General features: G+C 47.5%; 1 protein-coding gene across 6 annotated transcripts in view; it reads right to left on the minus strand.

Annotated features, from left to right (window-relative positions):
* Positions 1-22,003, minus strand: part of NDST2 (N-deacetylase and N-sulfotransferase 2) — a 221,777-nt gene that overhangs the window by 198,824 nt on the left and 950 nt on the right. The gene's annotated exons all lie outside the window — the stretch shown is intronic.

Below are 22,003 nucleotides of genomic sequence, written 5' to 3' on the forward strand. Positions count from 1 at the left end.
ACGGCTCTTGGGAGAGGGCAAGCAAGAAAGTTACAGCACAACACCTTGCAGCGCAGACAAGCCCCTCCCCACAGACATTAGCTGGTATGAGAAGTGCTTTAACCTGGGGTGTGCTCTCGCCCGTACGGACCCTGACGCCAAGGACGACGAAGCAGGTTTAGGGAGACCACCTCCTTTTGCTTGCTGATCATGCTTGTGACACAGATACTTTTGCAGATACTTCTAGCACCAGACAGTTTTGCACTTACCGTTGGAGTACAACTTGTCAGAACCTTTCCTGAGAGCTACCGAATGCAAAATGAAGCACAATGAAATGATGCTAATTTAAGAAGACAGCATCTCCCAATCCCAGTAAAGACACTCGGCAGAGTCCTCTCATGAGGGGTCAGCACCCTGCAGCTCTGGAGTCACATGAGGCTCTTTCAGGAGCCACTTGCGGCTCCGAGCACTGCCGCCGCTGACTCCACATGTGGCTCTTGCAGCTGCACAATCAGCTGTGACAGGGGAAAGCCAGAAGGGTAGAGCACCCCAGCAGGGGAAGCTGGCTGGGCTCCATGTGGGTGAAAGTCAGCCTGCAGGAGAGCTGGGGTGAGGGCCGCCAAGCCTGTCCCTGCCAGAGCTGCGCAGCCATGTGGAGAAGGAGGCAGCAGGGGGAGCAGCAGCAGCACGCCAAGCTCGTTGGCTGAGGCAGGTAAACCCTAGAGATGGGGGGTGGGCAGACTGGGGCTCAAGGGGTCGGGGGGTGCAGCTTGAGGATAGGGGTAGATCTGGGGGTTGAGACGGCCGTGTCTGGGGCGGAGCTTTTCTGCAGCTCGGATGCAAACTGGCCTGGCCTTCCCTGCACCTTCTGGCTGGGCTGGCGACCCAGCACGCACGCACTGCAGAGGCCGGCCACTCTCATGACACCGGTGAAACAAGCCCCTGCTAGCCAGGGCCACTTGGGGTGGGGGGGGAAGCATGGAGGGGCAGGGAAAGAGCCCTCCCCTCTAATTCCCCAGGGTTTTCCTGTATGCTCTGGAGAGTGGGGCTTAGCTACACTGCAATGTGTTCAAAAGAACCCTGCCCCCAGCTTCACCAGGGATTACTGACGAATGAGGTTTACTAGGCTAGCACCTAGAGACCCACCGAGATCCCCATCGACCAGGCAGGGGCGAACACAAGAGCTGGCAAGTCACAGGCCTGCCAGACACCAACTTAGCTCAAACGCTTGGATCGCACAGTGAACAGCTTACAGCTCACCCCCTGCAGCCCAGGCTACAAAAGGGCGGCTGTCCAGGAGAGAGTCCAATGCTGCCCTGCTGATTAGCACCTAGGATCTGTTTCTATGGGTGGTGCACATGCCTCGGTTCACCTAAAAATTTATTCCACACACAGCTAGGAAAGCTTACAGAGAACACTGGCAAGTGCTCTTCCTGTGCCACTTTGCACAGTGTCTTCTAAGTGAAGAGGGCTCAGAAGTTTCCCTCCTGCTTGTTTTCTGGCTCTGTGCATGTTGGGAAAGGAGCTAACTCCTTTCAAAAATGGTAACGGAGAGGTATCCATGTTAGTCTGTACTCCAACAAAACAAAACAGCAGAAATGTAGCACTGCAAACACTAACAAAATGATTTATTCACTGATGAGCTTTCGTGTGACAGACCCACTTCATCAGATCAAGATAACAAAGCCCTCCTCCCCCCCAGCCATCAGGGCTTCAGGCATCATCAAACTGCTAATTTCACTGTCAATAAAACAGGTATGTTTTTAATCGGCAGCTGGGCAGGGCCTTCATGTAATTGTTGTTCCTCCCACAGCGTGAACAATCCAGATATGATTATCACATATGACTTTCTAGAGATCTACCTCTTATAATGCATTCCTAGAGAAAGTCACAGCTACTCTGATGCAGCCAGCTCTAGGGTGGAGCACAGCAGGGTGTTGACACCTCACACAAACGTTTTACAACATATCCTTTGAAACGAAAGGAGAATTTTAGAGCGGCAGAACACAGGAATCCCAATTGGACTTTACCTAGGAAAGCAGAATGAGCACTTCCACTTCTAACGAGACTAAGGAATTAATTGCTCTTTCACTAACTTATTTTAAAGCTGCAAACCACAGGGTTTCTTGCATCTTGCAGTGATGCAGCTGGAAACAGGTAGGTAAGGCAACCATCTCTCCCTGTCCCAAATACAGGACAAGGAGATATGGGGGAAGGGCAGCTCCTCTCAACTCCACCAAGCCCCAGGGAGCTGGAAAGAAGGTGGTAGCCGCCGGCCCTCCCCAAGCCCCGGGGAAGCAGCAGCCCCCAGTGCTCCCTGGAAGCCCCAAAGAAATGGCAGCCCCCAGCCCTCCCACAGAGCCCTGGGGAAGCGGCAGCTGCCAGCGGTCCCCTTGGAGCCTCGGGGAAGCGGCAGCCCCCAGTATTTCCTGGGGGCCCCAGGGAAGCAGCAGCAGCCCTCAGCGTTTCCTGGGGGCCCCAGGGAAGCAGCAGCAGCCCCCAGCGTTTCCTGGGAGCCCCAGGGAAGCAGCAGCAGCCCCCAGCGTTTCCTGGGGCCCCAGGGAAGCAGCAGCCCCCAGTGCTCCCCGGGAGCTTTGGGGACGCAGCAGGGACTTTGCAGCCACCCACACTCCCCAGCTTCCCTGAGGCTCGGGGAAGTGACGCCTGCCAGCAGCTGGTGGGGGAGGGCCCAAATATGAACAATTAGTCCCTTTTAAAAGTAAATAGGGATGCCAAAAAGGGACATCCCAAATACAGGACGAATTGTGACCGTACAGTTAGGCCAGGGGTCAGCAACCTACGGCTCTTTACGGAGCCACCTGCGGCTCCAAGCACTGCTGCTGCTCACTCCACATGTGGTCTGGAGGCTGGCAGTCAGCTGCGGCAGGGGAAAGCCGGCAGGGAAGGGGGCTTCAGCAGAGGAAGCTGGCAGGGCTCCATGTGGGGGGCAGTCAGCTAGCAGGAGAGCTGGGGGGAGGGGCAGCCAAGCCTGCCCCAGCCGGAGCTGCAGAGCCCTACGGAGAAGGAGGCAGCAGGGGGAACAGAGCAGCAGCATGCGGAGATCGTCAGCCGAAGGCGTTAAACCTGGGGTTGGTTGGGCAGCTTTGCAGGACGGGGTAAAACTTGGGGTCGGGAGACAGATTTGGGGGATGAGGCAGGTAAAGTCTGCGGATAGGGGTAACAACTTCCTAACTGGTACAAATCACTGTGAGCGTTGCTCTTAAATACAGGGGACACAAACAACCAGAAGTCCTCTGGCACCTTAGAGATTAACAGATATTTTGGAGCACAAGCTTTCGTGGGCGAAGACCCACTTCGTCAGATGACGAAGTGGGTCTTTGCCCACGAAAGCTTGTACTCCAAAATATCTGTTAGTCTCTAAGGTGCCAGAGGACTTCTGGCTGTTTTTGAAGACAGACTAACTTGGCTACCCCTCTGACAGTAGGCGACACAAAGTACAGTGTGATGTTATTTATTAAGGACTGTCTCATGTTCACGTGCACCGAGTCTCTTGAAGGACCGATTTTGTAACTACGTTCGACAAAACGGCTCCTCTCGCCATTTCGGTTGCAGACGCCTGCTCCAGTGGAATAAGAGAGAGTCTTGGCATCAAGATTCTCCAGATCTTTGGTTCCAGGTCTTTTACCAACCTTCTCTCCAGATCTCAATTTTCCCAAACATAAAATGGAGCTAATGCCTCTCTCCCCCAAGGCGTTCTGTGTCGTGAGGGTAAAAGATCTAGCTTCAGGAGAAAATGCAGTACCAACTTTGCCATCAACAATGCAGCCGCATAAGCACAAAGCTAGGCACGACAGAGTGCTGCTTCTACCACCCTGTCAGGATAATCGGTTTACAGTACAGCGATGAAAATGCCCGATATCTGCCTATGCTAGTGCTTGCACCCGCTTTTGAAAGATCAGAACCAAGTTTTCCAGACAAGGCTATTGTGTGCCAAATACTTTTAATGCGGTAAGTGGTATAAGTGATTATCTTTCTTTTCCTCTGGAATAGTTATATAACACCAACTGGGAAAAGGTGGTGAGCGAGGGGAAAGGGAGAAGCTTAGAAGTAGGAAAATGGAATGACTAAGAAGGAGTATAAATATATGGCTGGAGAATGCTGGGGGTAATGAAGAAAGCGAAAGCACAGTTGGAACTGCAGCTAGCAAGGAACGTTAAGGGCAACAAGAAGGGCTTCTACAGGCAAGTTAACAATAAGAGGGTTATCAGGGAGGGTCTGGGGCCGTTACTGGATGCCGGAGGCAACCTGGTGACCGATAATATGGGAAAGGCTGAAGTACTCAATGCTTCTTTTGCCTCAGTCCTCACAGACAAGGTCAACTCCCAGACTATGGCAATAAGCAATGCACTATGGAAAGCAGGTGGGCAGCCCTCACTGGGGAAAGAACAGGTTAAGAGCTGTTTAGAAAAGCTAGACACACACAAATCCATGAGTCTGGATTTACTGCATCCAAGTGTACTGAGGGAATTGCCTGATGTCATTGCAGAGCCTTTGGCTATTATCTTTGAAAACTCATGAAGATTGGGGAGGTCCCGGATGATAGGAAGAAAAAGCAAATGTAGTGCCCATCTTTAAAAAGAGGAAAGAGGGATAATCGAGGGAACTATAGACCGGTCAGCCTCACCTCAGTCCCCGGAAAAATCTTGGAGGGGATCCTCAAGGAATCCATTTTGGAGCACTTGGAAGACGGGAAAGTGATAGAAAGTAGTCAATATGTATTCACCAAGGGCAAGTCGTGTCTGACCAATCTGATTAGCTTCTGTGATGAGGTAACTAGCTCTGCGGACATGGGGAAGGCAGTGGATGTGATATACCTTGACTTCAGCAAAGCTTTTGATACAGTCTCCCACCACATTCTTGCCCATAAGCTGAGGAAGTATGGATTGGATACATGGACTGTAAGATGGACAGAAAGATGGATAGACGGTTGGACCCTACAAGTAGTCATCAGTGGCTCTACATCTGGTTGGTGGGCAGCTTCAAGTGGAGTGCCCCAAGCATCAGTTCTAGGGATGGTATTGTTCAACATCTTTATTAATGATGTGGATGAGGGGATGGATTGCACCATTAGCAAATCTGCAGATGACACTAAGATAGTGGGCCAGTTAGATACATTGGAGGGTAGGGACAGGGTCCAGAGTAACCGAGACAAATTGCAGGATTGGGCCAAAAGAAATCTGATGAGGTTCAACAAGGACAAAAGCACTTGGGATGGAAGAATCCCAAGCACTGTTACGGGCTGGGGACCAACCGCCTAAGTAGCAGTGTTGCAGAAAAAGATCTGGGCATTACAGTGGTTGTGAAGCTGGATCTGAGTCAACAGTGTGCCCTTGTAGCCAAGGAGGCTAACAGCATATCGCGGTGCATTAGGAGAAGCATTCCAGCAGATCGAGAGAAGTTATTATTCCTGTCCATTCAGCACTGGCTAGCCAGATCTGGAGCACTACATCCAGTTTGGGGCCCCCCAGTACAGAAAGGATGCGGATGTGCTGGAGCAGGTTCAGCGGAGGGCAATGAAAATAATTAAGGAGCTGGAGCATACGACCTATGAGGAGAGGCTGACAGATCTGGGCTCATTTAGTTTGCAGAAGAGAAGAGTGAGGACCCATTTGACAGCTACCTTCAGCTTCCTAAAAGAGGGCTCTAAAGAAGATAGAGAGAGATTGTGCTCAGTGGGGACAGATGGCAGGACAAGGAGCAATGGTCTGAAGTTACAGAGGGGGAGGTGTAGGCTGGATATTAGGAAAAACTATTTCACCAGAAGGGTGGTGAACCACTGGAATGTGTTACCGAGAGAGGTGGTGGAATCTCCATCCCTAGAAGTTTTTAAGTCCTGGCTTGACAAAGTCCTGGCTGAGATGACTTAGCTGGTGTTGGTCCTGCTTTGGGCAGGGGGCTGCACTAGATGACCTCCTGAGGTCCCTTTCAGCCCTGGAACTCTATGAAGCTTAGAAGTAAGAAAATGGAACAGCTCCTCCTCCGTGTCTTCTTTGGGGAGGGGACCCAACTGGCAAAACCAGAAACAAGTCAGCTCACGCTATTTCTGCCCATGGGGAGAGCAGCACGGCATGGCATTTATTGAAAGAAACGAACGGGCCAGAATGCTGGAAAAGTAGAGCGTGCTGGCTGTCTGCCAGTCAACAGAATCCATCAGAGATGGAAATCTTCACAGAACCTCAGATGTATGGACATCAAACACCTCTGCTCTATGAATGTTACTGAGCTAAAAAACGGCTCTTCAAAAAAAAAAAAACAAAAACACAAGTCCCCTTGTGCACAACAAAGTCCCCATGAAATGAGCTCTTCTTGCCACAAATAAAGCGCATTGCATTTGAAAAATGTAAGTTTTTATTAGACATGACTTTTGGATTCCTATTGGCAATTGACATCTTACTGCAAAGCAATACAGGCAGCAGAATGCCTGGCATTTGTAAACTGCTTTATGTCCCACAGCATGAGAAGGAAAGCCTGACTGTCTGGTATTTAAACAGAGGAGTCCAGAAACGTTCTTACTCGGATTCTCATCCCACAGTAAGTTGTTTGAACACAGTCTGATATTGGACCCTAGCACTTTTAATGGCACTTTTCAGAGGACGGTAGCTGCTAGCACATAGCTCAGAAATGTTAATATTCACCAAGGTTCCCTTCCAATTTAAAAACATTGCAGCCATGGGAAATTCCAGACTGCTGTGCTGTAGATGTGGACAAAGCTCTCCTCTAAGACCAGGTTCTGCAATAAAACAACGACTAGATACCAATTATTAACTGTACGGTGGTGAGATCCAAAAGCATGAACAAGCTTCTGGGGCCCACAGTGCTATGCTCTCTCCCAGTAACCAGCTACGACGCCTCCAAAGCACATGAGCTGAATTCCTCCCTACAGTAAACCCTCCATTTAACGGACTAATGGGGAAGGGGTGTCTGTTAACGCTGAAAGTCCGTTACAGCCGAATGGTTCTGCTGTAGGAGGATGCACTGACCTTCCCAGCCCATCACTCACTCCTGTCCTCTGCCCCACCTTACCCCTGCCCCATTCTTCTCCTCACACCTCCCTCACCCTCTCCCAATTACTGGGAGAGGAGCTGAATGGTGGCCTGGCTCCTTCCACCTCCTACAGCTCTCAGCATTGCAGATCCTCCAGCCCCCGGCTCTGAGCCACCCACACAGACAGAGCCGGGCTGCCCCCAGCCTGCCAGCGGGCAGCAGCCTCTGACTCCACGGATCAGCACCTTTGCAGGCACCAGCATCCAGGTGCTGACATGCTCCATGCACAAGGGTGCTTCTGTGCCCTGCCGCAGCCCCCACGCCGTCTCCTCTGGCCCCGGTCGCCCTAGCCCCTCCAGCAGCTCCTCTGGCCCCAGCGGCGGCTCTGGTGAGGCTCTGGCATTTATTTGGGGTGGGGGAGGCTGGCAGATAGCATCCATTATTTCCGAAGTCCTCTATATCAGGGTCTATTAAATCAAGGGTTTACTGTACAGCAAAACGATTAATGCGTTGTTTGGAACCCACTCCCCCGCCTCCAGCCCATCAACCAAGCCGAAGGCGCCTGGGAGAGGCCAAAAGGAGCTGGCTGGTCCTTGAGCTTTTACAGGATGATACACTTCACTGGAGTGAGAAGCTGCAAAGCATTGTGAGGTACCTTTATGACAGTCTGGTTTACAGATAGCATTGGGGTCTCTGCTGACTGCACTTACTCCTGCAATCTTGAGTCAAATGCCCTGGGGTAACTGCTATTTCAAACCCTCCTAAGTCTGTGAAAACAAATAACCCGTTAAAGATTTTTAGCTCAAAAAACCAAAACCCAAGGCTGTCAAGCCTCAGGCAGAGAGAATAATGAAACACTAGCTAGGACAGGGGAGTTCTTTGCATCCTTTGGCTGCCCGCAGACTTCTGTACTCAGCACACACTGATACACAAGGAGAAGTGGTAGGATTTCTGTGCCAGCAAGATGCCTGGGCTAGTTTGGCCAGCAAGAAAGGGGATTCCTTTGCTCCACCACATGACTACATGCGAAGATGTGGTACAAACCAAGATTTTTCAAAAGTGACTAGTGATTTGGAGTATCCAACATAACACTTTAAAGGCATGCTGATTTTCAGAAAGGGCTGAGCCCCTCCCCACCGTTAAGCAAACTTCTCCAATAAGATGCCTCAGGTTGAGTCCCAAACACCGGGGCTCCCAAAACCACTAGTCACTTTAGACAAACTTTAGCCAACACGTTTAAAGCTGCATGGTATTTTGGTACTAATATAACAGCAAAGCAAATTGAGCTGGGAGCTGACCCAAGGAAGCAAGTTAAAGAATGCAGATCCAGCCCTTCTTCTATCCCAGGAGAAAAATATCATGCCTGAGCAATTCCAACAAGCGACTAATCGCTATAAAAATGGCAGAGCTGCCACTTTCCTAAACCAAGAGAAACAACAATTTTTTTAGGAATTTTCAACATGCCCAGGTACAATGACTTGTCTGAATGGCATTGCAGGATAAGAAGAGCCCGTCCCAGTGAAGCTCCCAATTGCAAATTTGAATCAAATCAGTAGTGACCATATGTTATATGACAGCTGTCTGATGGCCCTGTGAGAAAGTTACTTAATGGGTTACAGGACAGGTGGGATTTTCAATTGTATTTCAGAATAGTTTATCATAAGAAACTTAAGTTAAGCTTGAATGTTGCATTGAGCTTTAAATATAGTGAGATCAGTGGGCAATCTTATCTCATTGGACTGGACTCAATGACCCCTCAAGGCCCCTTCCAATTCTATGAGATAGGTATATCCCCATTTTGATGAGGATTCCAGGATCTTGGCTGAGCACTTATGAAAGTTCTGCCATCAGTGCCCACAAATCTCCCTCCACATTCCCACCTTCACCCAAACATGTGAAGAATTACAAAGTTAAAGTAGAACACAACTGCCAAGAGAGGGTCCAACTGCATAGGAGAAACCAATATCTCATACATACCACAATCCTAAGAGGAGCTCTAAACGTAACAAGAGATACCCTCTACTGCACTCGGGATTCATTGGGCAGCTTGTGCAGAGGGCAGAGCGCTTGGGTAACAGGCTCTTGGTGACCTGGTTTGCTCAATACATTAACACTGGTGTCTTTAGAGCCATTGCTGGCAGTCTAACTACAGAGGCTCTGCACTAACTGGGTGATGCAGAGCGAGCTGCCATTGACTCCCTCGCAGCAGTTCTTCCAGCTTAGGGTAGGAAGCACGGTGGTGGGGTAGCACAGAGGAAACTCGCTTTGCAATTTCCAGTACCTTATCTCTTGGGCAAAAGATCGTACTGCCTCCAGTCTCTTAATCTGGCCCAATTCTTAAGATCATTAAACACAGCTTCTTAGGCCTAGTTGTTCATAAGTACTCTTCATCCTTCAGACCAACTTCAGTTTCAAACTAGAATGATGTCTCAACCACCACTACTTTTTCGAGTGTTATATCCTTATACTCTGGGGCAGGGGCTTTTTGTTCTGTGTTTGTACAGTACTGAGCACTTCTGAGTTCTGGTCTCCTGATGTGCAGAATGCCAATATGTTCTTACCCATCCTTTCCCTCCCACAAAATGAGCAGCAGGAAGCTAAAAACATATCCAAAGAAAGGTATGAGCACTCTAAATAGCATTTTTCCACTTCTTTCAGGTAAAATAGCATTTTTCCACTTCCATTTATTTTTCCACTTCTTTCAGGTAAAACTCTTTATCGCTCTGGGGAGATACCAGGAAGAAGCTACTTATACTAACACGTTCTAGTGGCAGAAGCTTACTTCCACTTCCAAACACCATCCAGTGTGGCAGAAATGATTGGGAAGTCAGTGGTGGGAAGGAGATGTGCTAAAGAGAGCAGAAAATCTAGCCTGTGTATCCGAGGTGGGCAGGGGAACAAATACTTGAGTGGAAAACCAAAACCAGAACGCTTTCTGCAGAAAGCTGCACATTTATAAACAGCTGTCCAACAACACGGATCCCATCCTCTGGAGTGAGGAAGGGAAGGAGTGAAGACCAGAGGGATGTGCCAATCTAGCTGGCACTACTTACCAAACTAACTGGGAGCTACCAGAGAAAGGCTTCAAGACAGTGACGGTGGAGCCCACACGTACAAGCCGCAATCAGAACTTGACAACTTGACCAATCCAACAAAGGTGGGAAGCTTCCTCAGCTCCAGGATCTTCTGTTATTTAGTGTGTCACCTCCACTCACAACAACTCACACTAAGATCTCTAGTGACCAGCTTGCTCCCTCACCTGAGAGTGTTGGGCGGGGGGGAAAACGGTAAAACAGAATTAGAAGGAGAAAGGAGACAGAGGCAGGGCCATAAGAGCTCTTAGGAGCATACAGCACAGCCTTGTTTCTTTTGCCAACTGCTAGCCTTATAGCCCGCTGTTTGTGGGGGTTTTACAGGTGAGCTGAAAAGCAAGTCTTAAAATGGGAACTGGGTTACAGCTTTAACTTTGTACAGGCTTGTCGTGAATGAATGACCGTGAAGGCACAGTAACGGAGAGATAGTTGTGTTAGTCTGTATCTTAACCAAACACAAAAGCAGTCCTGTAGCACTTTAAAGAGTAACAACATGATTTATTAGGTGATGAGCTTTCATGGGGCAGACTCACTTCTTCAGTATTTCCAGTACAGCAGTATCTCCAGGTCTGAAGAAGTGGATCTGCCCCACGAAAGCTCATCACCTAACAAAACATTTTGTTACTCTTTAAAGTGCTACAGGACTGCTTGTTTGCTCTTTTGTTTTTCCTGTAAAGGATTAAACCCAGAGACAGCAGGTTCCGTTCTGGCCAACAGCCAAGTGAGCCAATGGGAAGAGAGAGGGGCATTTTGAATTGAAGCAGTTACCTGCTGAGAGGGTCCTTTGCATGGCCAGATGCAGGGAGCGAGACAAACGGTTTGTATCTGCACCAGGCTTGGAGGATTTCAGTAAATATTCAGGCCTCCAAAGAAATCTGGGAGTACAGGTATGTAAGTAGAGAGGAAATCTTTAGTTGACATAATCAGGTTGTTTTTTATTTTGGGTTTGGTGTGGGACTTCTGAGGCTGGCTGATGTACCCCCTGTACACTATAATTTATAAACTGAATCCCGGGGGACTAATTCTCTGTGCTTTAATCTAGGTTATTCTTTAGTTGCTTTGTAACACCTAGCAACCAAGTAGGCTTTACCACATATCTTTTTGGTTTTTTTTAAAATAAATCACCTGCTTTAAGGCAATAATTTTGATTCCTGTGTCCCAGAGGAGGTTCTCTATGTATGCATGCCTAAGAGCAAAAGGTCAACTATCAGCGATTGCAGTTTAACTTCTACCGCTTTGTTTTCAAGCTCTGTCCTAAGGGAGCGTTAAGCATTTGGGATCACCCCATAAGAAGACATACCAAGTGTATGTTTCTGGGTTCTAAAGGATGCTTTTCTCACTTGGACGTGGCAACTACCTTCTAAGGTCAGGGAAGGTGTCACCTTGGGAAGATTTGAAGCAGATGCCTCTTGAAGCAAGGTAATTTTAAGCCTCTTGTGGGACCCCAGAGTGGGGAACAGCCTTGATAGGTTGCTGTTTCTCCTCTATTAACTTATAATCTGGAAAACTGACTGAGCCACAAAGCAAAATTGTGAGATGATAAAATTACTTAGGTGAGTCAAGACTAAAGACTGCGCAATGTCAAAATATACAAGAGAGTGGCAGCACAGAAACAGATGACATTCAGTGCTGAGAAACACAAAGTAATGCATGCTGAAAAGACATTTGAAATATTCAGAATCCATGCTGGCTTCTAAATTAGCTATAACTACATAGGAAAGACCAGCACCAATGTGGACAGCTCCACAGATACCTATGCTCAGTGTGCAACAGTGGTAAAAAAAAATAAACCCCAAATAACCCCAAAAACATACAAACCACTGTTGAAACATAAAGCAGCAACGACTGAAAATGTCATGCCATTACATAACTCAACAGATGATACTAGGTACTACAACTCCCTACTTTAGTGCAAATAAGGGACCTTCAAGTGCATGCCCGCAGCATCCACAAGTGCAACATCTTGAGTCACACCCCCAAAGTACGACCTGTGGGGCAGCGTAGACGTGCTCTTTATACCTGAAGCAGCACGTTAGCCATCTGCCCCCGGGGCCATTCACTTCATCTCCATTCAGCAACATGAAAATGTAGATAGAGAGATCCTGACACAAAAACAGGGTAATTATACAACAGTAATAGAGAGATGCAAGAGAATTGAGTAGCAAACCCAAGTACAGTCACATTTAACAGTACTTGTAATCAGAACAATACTTAAACATGACTTTGATTTAAAATCTTAAGCCCACCATACAGAAACCAATAAAACTGCTTCAAGAAATCAGATACGATTATGGGGAGAGAGAGAATCTGCTTTTAAAGGCCCTACTTAGGAGTGGGAGGTGGGGAAGCAAAATCAATATTTTGCACAAACCATGACAAGTTTTACTGTGGGAAGGTCTATGCTCCTACAGCCTCAGGCCAAGGCCTCACTGTCCCACGCACTGTGGGATGATACGAAGAACAAACACTTGTCCTAACATATCCTAATGGCACGTGTTTTCTTCATCTCCTGGAGTCAGGGAGCTGTTCTGGAAATATTGGTTTAAGACGTGATCTCTCACAGTGGCAGGGGAAAATAACACAGGAGGAAGAGGGGTAGAGCACAGGCTGAGAGTGACTGCAGACAGTTCCCTGGGGGAATTCTGTGCCACTGTGCACAAGCAGAATTTACACCCTTTCCTCTCATCCCCCCTGCTCTCCCCCACACCCAATTTTTGCAGAAAATACATTCTGTCGGAGAGATGCTGCTGCATGTTTGCTGTGGCACCAGAACAAAAGGCTGACAGCTCACCAGGCAGAGCAGCCAGCAGCCAACAAGGAAGACAAAAAGGCCACATTCTTCACAGGACTAGGTAAGGAGGCGTAGGATATAGGCTGGAGAGAGAGAGAGAGAGACTGGCATATGAGACTGCTGGGAGGGTCACGTGGACTGGGGTTCAGAAAGGCTAGTGAGTGGGATAGAATGGGGTGGGGGGGCTGAGTGGGAGTGGGGATGCAGGGCTATGTGGAGATAAGGGCAGCAGCATAGAGATACAGGGACACAGAATGGGGTACGGGGGTTGCTGAGCCGGGGTTCAGGAATGTATGGGGATGGCAGGGAGGGAGAGTCAGGCACACGTGGAGATAAGGGGTGCCTGAATGAGGGTGCAGGGACAAAAGACAATGTGCCTGACTTAATGGGAGGGGCTAAGGAACAACCAACATTAATATTCAAAGTTCTGCTTTAAAAAAGCTGTTAAGAAATGTATTTGCCAAAAAACATTTCCTAATGTTTTTTTCTGTCTTGTTATAGACATACATGCTGAGAGGTATTTTGCAACGCATACCAAAATAACTGAAACTGGCGTGATTATTTTGTGTTATTTAGACAAAATATGCAGAACTTTAAAAGTGTGCGCAGAAGAGTTAGCAATTGGCACACAATTTCCCCAAGGGTAAGATGAGAGGAGTCAGAAGAGAGCAGTAGAATCTTTGTTTTTCGTCAGCATAAGAGTGGCCATACTGCTGCACCAGACCAACACTCCTTCAGTCTATCCCATTACCCTGCTTTCGGACAGTGGCCAATGCCCGTGCCCCAGAGAAGAGAACAGGCAATCATCAAGCAATCCATCCCTTGCTGCCCATTTGCAACCCTGACAAAGAGAGGCTGGGGACATCGAGCATCCCTACTCGTCCTGGCTAACAGCCATTGATGGACCTACCCTCCATGAATTTATCCAAGTTTTTTTTTAACCAACACCTTGGCCTTCACAACATCCTCTGGCAGAGAGTTCCAGAAGTTAACTAAAAGTCGTGTGAAAAAAATACTACCTTTGGGTATTTTAAATTTTCGGCCTATTAATTTCATTGGATGATCCCAGGTTCTTGTGTTATGAGTAAATAATATTTCTTTATTTACTCTGCTTTTGTAGATCTCTATCCTATCCTCCCCCTGCCCATCATTTCTTCTACAATCTGGAAAGTCAAAGGCTGTCTCTATGCATGCCTCTCCCTTTTGGAAGGGGCATGTTAATGAGGCACTTCAGAACAGGTCAATAAGGTGCTGAAATGCATATTCAACGCCTCATTAGCATAACGGTGGCCAGCTGGACTTCGAAAGTGCTGCTTTTGAAATGCAGACTGGCTGTATAGCCGCAGGTGCTTTGAAATAAACCCCACACTTCAAAATTCCCTTTTTCCAATTCATTTTGAGAAATAAGGGAATTTCGAAGAGTGGGGTTTATTTCGAAGCACCCGTGGCTATACAGCCAGTCTGCGTTTTGAAAGCAGCGCTTTCGAAACGCCACTGACAGCTATTATGCTAATGAGGCGCTGAATATGCATGTCAGCACCTCATTGACCTGTTCTGAAGTGCCTCATTAACATGCCCCTTCCAAAAGGGAGGGTCATGTGTAGACATGGCCCAAGTCTTTTTAATCTCTCATTTAATCTCCGCACCACCCTGTTCTACATCCCTCATGATTTTGATGCCATTCTCTGTACCTTTGCCAATTCTAATACAGGTCTGACCTCCCGTATCTGGCACCCTGGGGACCAGACTGTTCCCAAACCAGGGGGTTTCCCAGACCAGGGGACGTCAATGCTGCCCTGCTGACCACCAGCCCACATTCCCAGACTTCCCTCTTGGCTATCAGTTTCACTCCTGGCCAATGGCCCCAGCCGCTGGGCTCTGGTCCTGGTCGGCTCTCAGAAAGTGGACCCCTACTGTTGGACTCCTGGCTAGCCCACACTCCCAGCCACTGGGGCTCTATGATCCAGAAACATCCATGGTCTGGCAAACGAGACAGTTCAACCTGCACATCTTTTTTGGGATGGGAATCTCACTATGCTGTACTTATGGAAAACATAACTAAAATGTTCTTATGGAGAAAATGCCAGTTACTGAGAGTTCAGGATAATAAAATGCTGGCTGTGAAAGAGTTTACTGCATCAACATTGAATTTCATCTGTCATGTTGCTCAGTCACCCAGGTTTGCGTGATCCTTTTGAAGCTCTTCCCAGTCTGCTGTGGACTGAACCACCTTGAGCAATTTTGTACCACACGCAAACGTTGACACTTCACAGATTGCCCCCTTCTCATTTATGGATACACTGAATGGGATCAGTCCCAATACAGACACTGAGAGACACCACTAGTTACCTCTCTCCATTCTAAAAGCTGACCGTTTATTCCTGCTCTCTCTTGCCCACCTTTTATCGAGTTATCAGTCCATGAGAGGACTTTCCCTTTCACCCCATGACTACTTACTGTTCTTCAGAGTCGAGGTGGGGAACCCAGACCTGACATCAAGAGAGGAAGCCCTTGGACTTTGACTTTAGTCCTGAGCAGTGGGGCCCAGGACCCAACACGTTTTAACCAGCCCTGGTCACCACATTAAAATGGGGTCACAACTCACTCTGGGGTCCAAACTCATAGCATTAGACCCACTGTTCTACTCTTCCTGTTTTTTTAGAGGTTTGAGTGCTGCTGAACCTGACTTCCAGACATGCATGAGGCACCACCCATCAACTCTGTATTAATGAGGGGTAGCACACTTAATAACATAAGGCAGAAAACAATCCTCTGCTGGAGGTCACCAGATGAACATGTCTTTCTCATCCCTATCTTTCTATGATTTTCCTAGGGAATATGGAAGTTTGTATCTAATTATGGTTAATTTTAATGTTTAACTCCATCATTTATATTTAATGAGAATTAAATTTGCTCCTTGGGGAGGCAGACTGAAGCATTTAGGCTGAGTTAAGACAATTAACTTTTCACCCTGAAAGCAGCTAGAAACACTGTCAATACTAAATGTGCTATAATCCCAGCAGGAGTAACTTCTTAGTTGTACACAGCTACAAACACTCTGCAGAGACAGATGTTTCTTAGGATTTTTCCAGGGTCATCAGTGTGTTTGCAGGTTGTGGGTGAAGCTACTCTGTCTTGTTTATTTTGAGTTATTCAGTCCATTCAGTCTACAAAAAGCTGACTGAGATCCTACAGAAATAATGCAACCACATCTCATCTTGTTTGGAGAGCTTTTGTGATAGCTTTAAAAAGAACCAAGAAAGCAAGTATTATTTCACTGAAAATAAACAAACAAAATACAGATCTTGTGATGTTTTCCCTGGGTAAACACAAATATTTGCTGCACCAAATAAACCTTCAGGAAAGGACTAAAGTAGCCCTTACAAACATGAAAACTTCCTCAAGTTAACAGACAATCACTTAGCTCAAGGTCAAAATTTTAGTGATCAGAAGTCCTGAATGGCACAGGAGGAGCTTCCAGAAGTAAGGGATCCATACACCTTTCACATAGGCAGACCTCAGCTGTGTTCTCCCATAGCTCACACACGGAGGCTACACCTACACTTGCATTCCTCTTTTGAAAGAGGAATGCAAATGAGGCACTGATCTTCATATCTCATGCTTCATTTGCATAATCCTTCTTTGGAAGAGAGTCCTCTGAGAGGAAAAAAAGCAACGCGGACGGGGTTCTTTCAAAAATAAGCCCCACTTTCGAAAGAGCCCTTCTTCCTATTTTGAACTCTGGCACGGTTCTCAGGCAAACACTGCCAAAAAGCTAAGCTCTGTAAATATGGCTGTGAGGACAGGACAGCTAGAAGTTCGGAAAGAGGTGCCTTGACAGACCTCTGGGGGCATTCTTGCATGTCCAGGCTGAAGTGCTGAGGTATAAATTTGGAAAAGCCTGCAGCTGCACCCACCTGCATTATTACGTTTGATTCTAACTAAAGAGTGTTTCCCCTATTTTCAGCAACAATACACTGATCTTAAGTATTTAAAGGACACCTGGGCTAGATGGACTATTAAAAACATGCACTAATATATGCATCTGGTAGCTCTCTGCTCAGTTCAGAGTCTAATTTCAAGCAAAAGCGCAATCTAAAAATACTTATATTCAAGAATAGATCTCCAAAAAACGGCTAGAAAGGGAGAAATGGAACTCAAATACTCTGGACATCAGCAAAGTCACCAGCAAGCTAGGAGAGAGAATCAACCAGACCATTAACCCAGTTGTCTCCATATGCTCAAGGAACCTGGACAGAATGGATGCATCAAACCTGAGCAATACCACAAATTGCTTATGCTGCTGCAGCATCGTCTCAGGCACCCGCAAATTCTGCTGCAGCTGCCTGTTAAGCTGGAAATCTGACATACCAGAAAGGTTGCTGATGGCCAGAGGCTGTTCTTCCACCTGTAATATACCCCGCAATAAATTACTTACAACCTGGGGAGGGGAATTTGAAGGACAGCAAAATAAAGTACACTCTTAGGGTGTAAATGAGGCCAATTAAAAGAGATTTGGTACGAGTGCTGGGGGATTTTGACCTGTGCTATTCTCATGGATGGAGATGCACTCCTTTAAAAAAGGCAAATGAGTGAGAGCTCATATGTAAATGACTCTGCTAATTACAACGGACCAGATTATTTTACCTGTGCAGCTCTTTGCTACTTTATCACTGCACCTTCCAGACATACCACAGAGAGATGGAGACAACATCAAACCCTCTCTCACACTGCTCTAGAGACATGCATGGCTCCAGGAAACACACATGCCTTCTTGACACTTGGATCATTCTTCACCTTCTCCACCAAGTGTAGACTAGGCCAAGGCATCTTTACCATGGTGCCTTCTAACCCAGAGGTGTCAACTCTTACACAGCAAGGACACAGCATATGAAGGGTAGATGAGAGTGGTAAACTATGCCCTCACAAGAGTTTATACCATTGATAACATCACAGCAGCTGCTAGACATTACAGAAAACATGCAAGTATTCTAGCACATATGTTCGTTCACTCCTGCACACTCCTCTCAGTCTTCTATTTGATAGGTCTCTAAATACAGTGCAGTCTCAACATTCGTGACGCTTCCATGTTTAGAACCCTCACAAATGTGGATTTTTTGCAAATACAGGGTGCCTGGAGCCCCGGGGGAAGCGGCGGCCACCGGCGCTCCTGCCCAAGGAAGCAGCTGCTCGCGAATAACTGAATTTGCAAACATTAAGTTCGCGACTCGTGAGACTCTACTGTAGTGCAACCAAAAATGCATCAGGCCTCTTCTCCCCTCCCCAGCACAGTTTTAGGACTTGTCTGTATGTGAAAATGAAGCCAGAAAAAGTTAGGCTGTGCATTTAAAGCAGATTAGTTATGCTGCATTAACTCCTGGTGTGTACACTCTTGTCCCAGAATTACCGTGCCTTATTCTGAATTAATTTAATCCAAATAGATTTTCAAGTGTCTTATTCCAGAATAACTCCACATATAAATTCTTTTAATCGGGGCTAGTTATTTTGCACTGTTTCCTGTGCAGAGAAGCCTTTAGGAAAATGGGGAATGCTGGGTGGACATGACCCTCTGATACCTGCCTTGAAGGACAGTAACTTTTCACTTATGTGACCGGGGCAGGGCAGGGGGGTGGACACAAACTGCATAGATTTGCTGTTTTCTGTGTTTAGGAATGCATACTGAAGTATATAGTCACTCCTCTTTCAAATATCTAATAGCACTATGTTAAAATCCCATAGGCAGAAACAAAGCTGTTTTAAAAGACATGTTTGCAGCCTACAAAAACAAAAACCACTGAAATGGAGATTTAGCAACACAGAGGCCATGTCTACACTAGCCCAAAACTTCAAAATGGCCATTTCGAAGTTTACTAATGAAGCACTGAAATACATATTGAGCGCCTCATTAGAATCCTGGCAGCCATGGCACTTCGAAATTGACACGGCTCATCCAGATGGGGCTCCTTTTCGAAAGGACCCTGGCAACTTCGAAATCCTAACAGCAGATTGGAATAAGGGGATTTCAAAGTTGCCGAGGTCCTTTCGAAGAGGAGCCCTGTCTGGATGAGCCATGCGGCGGCGAGCCGTGTCAATTTCGAAGTGCCATGGCCGCCGGGATTCTAATGAAGCGCTCAATATGTATTTCAGCGCTTCATTAGTAAACTTTGAAATGGCCATTTGCATGGTTATTTCAAAGTTTTGGGCTAGTGTAGACATAGCTGGACTGATAGATGGATGGGAGCCATGGTTAGGAATTAACCAATCAGGGCTGGAATGAGCAGAAGAGCAAACATGAAGGGCTACATGAAAAGAAAAAAGTGAACGGGGTGAGCACAGAGTGGGAAGAGTGGCTTAACAGAGACTGGGAAATTTGTGAAGGGGTGAAAAAATGCAAAAAGGAATGTAGTAAATATACAAGAAAATCAATGAGGAGATAATCCTGAACGCAGGCAGCCTTTTTCATCGCACGAGTGCTTTATCTCCTCTAACAGATGTACAAATATTGGAATTGCTTCTTATACCACCAACCCAGTCGTCGTTACCTCATTTGATCATGTTTCATCACGGCTGTGAAAAACCTGAGTTAGATGACACAGTGCTGAACATGACTGAGGCCAACATAGACCAGGCCAAACCACGTTTGCTCTCATACCAGGGGGCTTAATCACTGTTCTCAGACATGATGCTGAACACCATCTGTCCTAATTTCTGCTGACTGCACCACTTAGGGTCAGCATTATGCCATCTAACTCAACTATACAGGGTCACATTTAAACACAATAAAAGTGTGTAATGTCAATAGGACTTTTGCAGTGGAATGTGATCTAAGCATCACTCAACATCTTAAAGAAATCATGAATAAGAATCTGGTATCCAAGTGAAACTCCAGTAAAAACCAGGGCTCTGAGGGAGAATGAGATAGGACAGGAAGCGTTCAGAAGAAGTGATTCAGACAGAAGTTCTTGTAAGGTAATGAACTGCCCTGAGAAGCAGACTGCTTCCACTCCAGACTGTCTGACTTTGTGGAAGTTACTCTCTATCAAAAGAATGAAAACAAAACAAACTCTTCCTTTAACCATGGGCTTAAAGTCCTTAGAGAGAGAATACTTTAAACAGATTCAGTTATTCTATGTGGTGGCTGAAGGGAGAAGAGAGAACTTAACAACAAGAAGTCCTGTGGCACATTATACACTGACAGATATTTTGGAGCATAAGCTTTCATGGGCAAAGACCCACTTCATCAGATGCATGAGGTGGGGGGGTGGTTTCAGAGGAGGCAGACTCTGTGCTTCTGGGGTTCCTCTTGGTGGCCTGTTTCTCCCAAAGCAGGTGCATCCTCATCTCTTCTGCTGCTTCATCAGAACCAAAGAAAGCACAGCGCCTATGAATTGCCCCAACTTCATCCAGGCAGGAAGCCACAACTCAGTAACCAACTTGGAGAGGTGGAGGGGACCTGGGCATATAGGAAGACACCCAACTAAGTGCCCCCATTACTAGCCACTTGGACAGCTCCGTCAGCCTGTACAGGTAGCTCAAAAGTGCACAGATATAGCGACAGGCATTTCAAGTTACATCTACAGTACAGTCACCGCACCCCTGCCACTGCAGCACCATAGCGCAGTTGCATGCTACAGTGATGTGGACAAATTGGAGAGTGTCCAAGGGAGGGCAACAAAAGTGATTAGGGAGCTGCAGCACATGATTCATAAGGAGAGGCTGAGGGAAGTGGGCTCATTTAATCTGCATTAGAGATGAGTGAAATGGGATTTGATAGCAGCCTTCAGCTACCTGTAAGGGGGCTCCAAAGAGGATGGATCCAGGGCGTTCTCTGTGGTGGTAGATGACAGAATAAGGAGCAATGGTCTCAAGTGGCAGTGAGGGAGAGCGAGTTTGGCTATTAGGATTAACCGTTTCGCTAGGAGGCTGGTGAAGCACAGGAATGCATTGCCTAAGGAGGTGGAAGAATCTCCATCCTCAGCAGTTTTTAAGGCTGGGCTTCACAAAGCCCTGACTGGGATGGTTTAGTTGGGGTTGGTCCTGCTTTGTGCAGAGGGTTGGATTAGATGCCTCCTGAGGACTCTTCCAACCCTAATCTTCCATGAGTTTCAGATTCTCTGATGGAAGGGCTTTTGTTAACTCACTACCCCCATGGGAAAGACCAGGTTGATGGAAGGACTACCTGCATCTACAGCAGAAGATATGGCTATGTCTACACTGCCACTCAGTGTCAGTGGGATGTGAAGGAGACATCCCTGAGTGAAATAAGTCATGCTGACCTAAGAGCTGGTGTGGACATTGCCATGCTGGGCACAACAGCTTCTTCTTTGCTACCACTGCCCGTTAGGGGTGGCTTTAGCAACAGAAAAGCTGTGTCCCAAGGGCTGAGATGGGCTGCCCTGGAGCTGACAGCAACACGGTGCCATATAGGGCTAGTGCGGCCAGAGCTGTAGTCACCCCGAGGAGGGGCTGGAGCGCCGAGTCTATAAGAGCCCAGACCAAGCACTGCAAAGGGCCTGAGCCGGGGTGGCTGGCTGGCTGCAGGGGGCACTAACAGCGATGGGGGGAGCATTAGCAGTGACAGGGCAGCCAGATGGGGGCCCACTAATAACGGCAAGGGGCACTACCAGGGACCAGGAGTGCTGGAACAATGTTTATAGGAGAGGTGCTGAGAGCCACTGAACTAAACTATAAGCCATGCACATAATGGACGCCACTTCACGCCAGGGGGTCTGCCGCACTCCCCCTTCCCCACACCCCTACTGCCAGCATCTATGGCAGTGGCGGGAGGAGGGTACAAGCAATGAGAGGCAGCTGGGTGGCGGGCACTGACAGTGGGGGGCACTGGCAGGATGGGACAGAAGACACTGGAAGTGAGACGTGGGGCACTGGCAGGGATCAGAGGGAGGACATGGGCAGTGCATGGAACTGGCATGGATGAGATAAGACAGGACAGGACGGGGGCACTGGCAGTGGGGAGCACTAGCAGGGATGAGATGGGATGGGAAGGGGCACTGGCAGTAGGGAACACTGGCAGGGATTAAACAGGACAGGACGGGGGCACTGGCAGTGGGGGGCACTAGCAGGGATGAGATGGAGAACATGGGCACCGAGTGGCACTGACAGTCCGAGATAGGAC

This window comes from Carettochelys insculpta, chromosome 7 (assembly GCF_033958435.1).
Source record: "Carettochelys insculpta isolate YL-2023 chromosome 7, ASM3395843v1, whole genome shotgun sequence".
Classification (NCBI taxonomy): Eukaryota; Metazoa; Chordata; order Testudines; family Carettochelyidae; genus Carettochelys; species Carettochelys insculpta.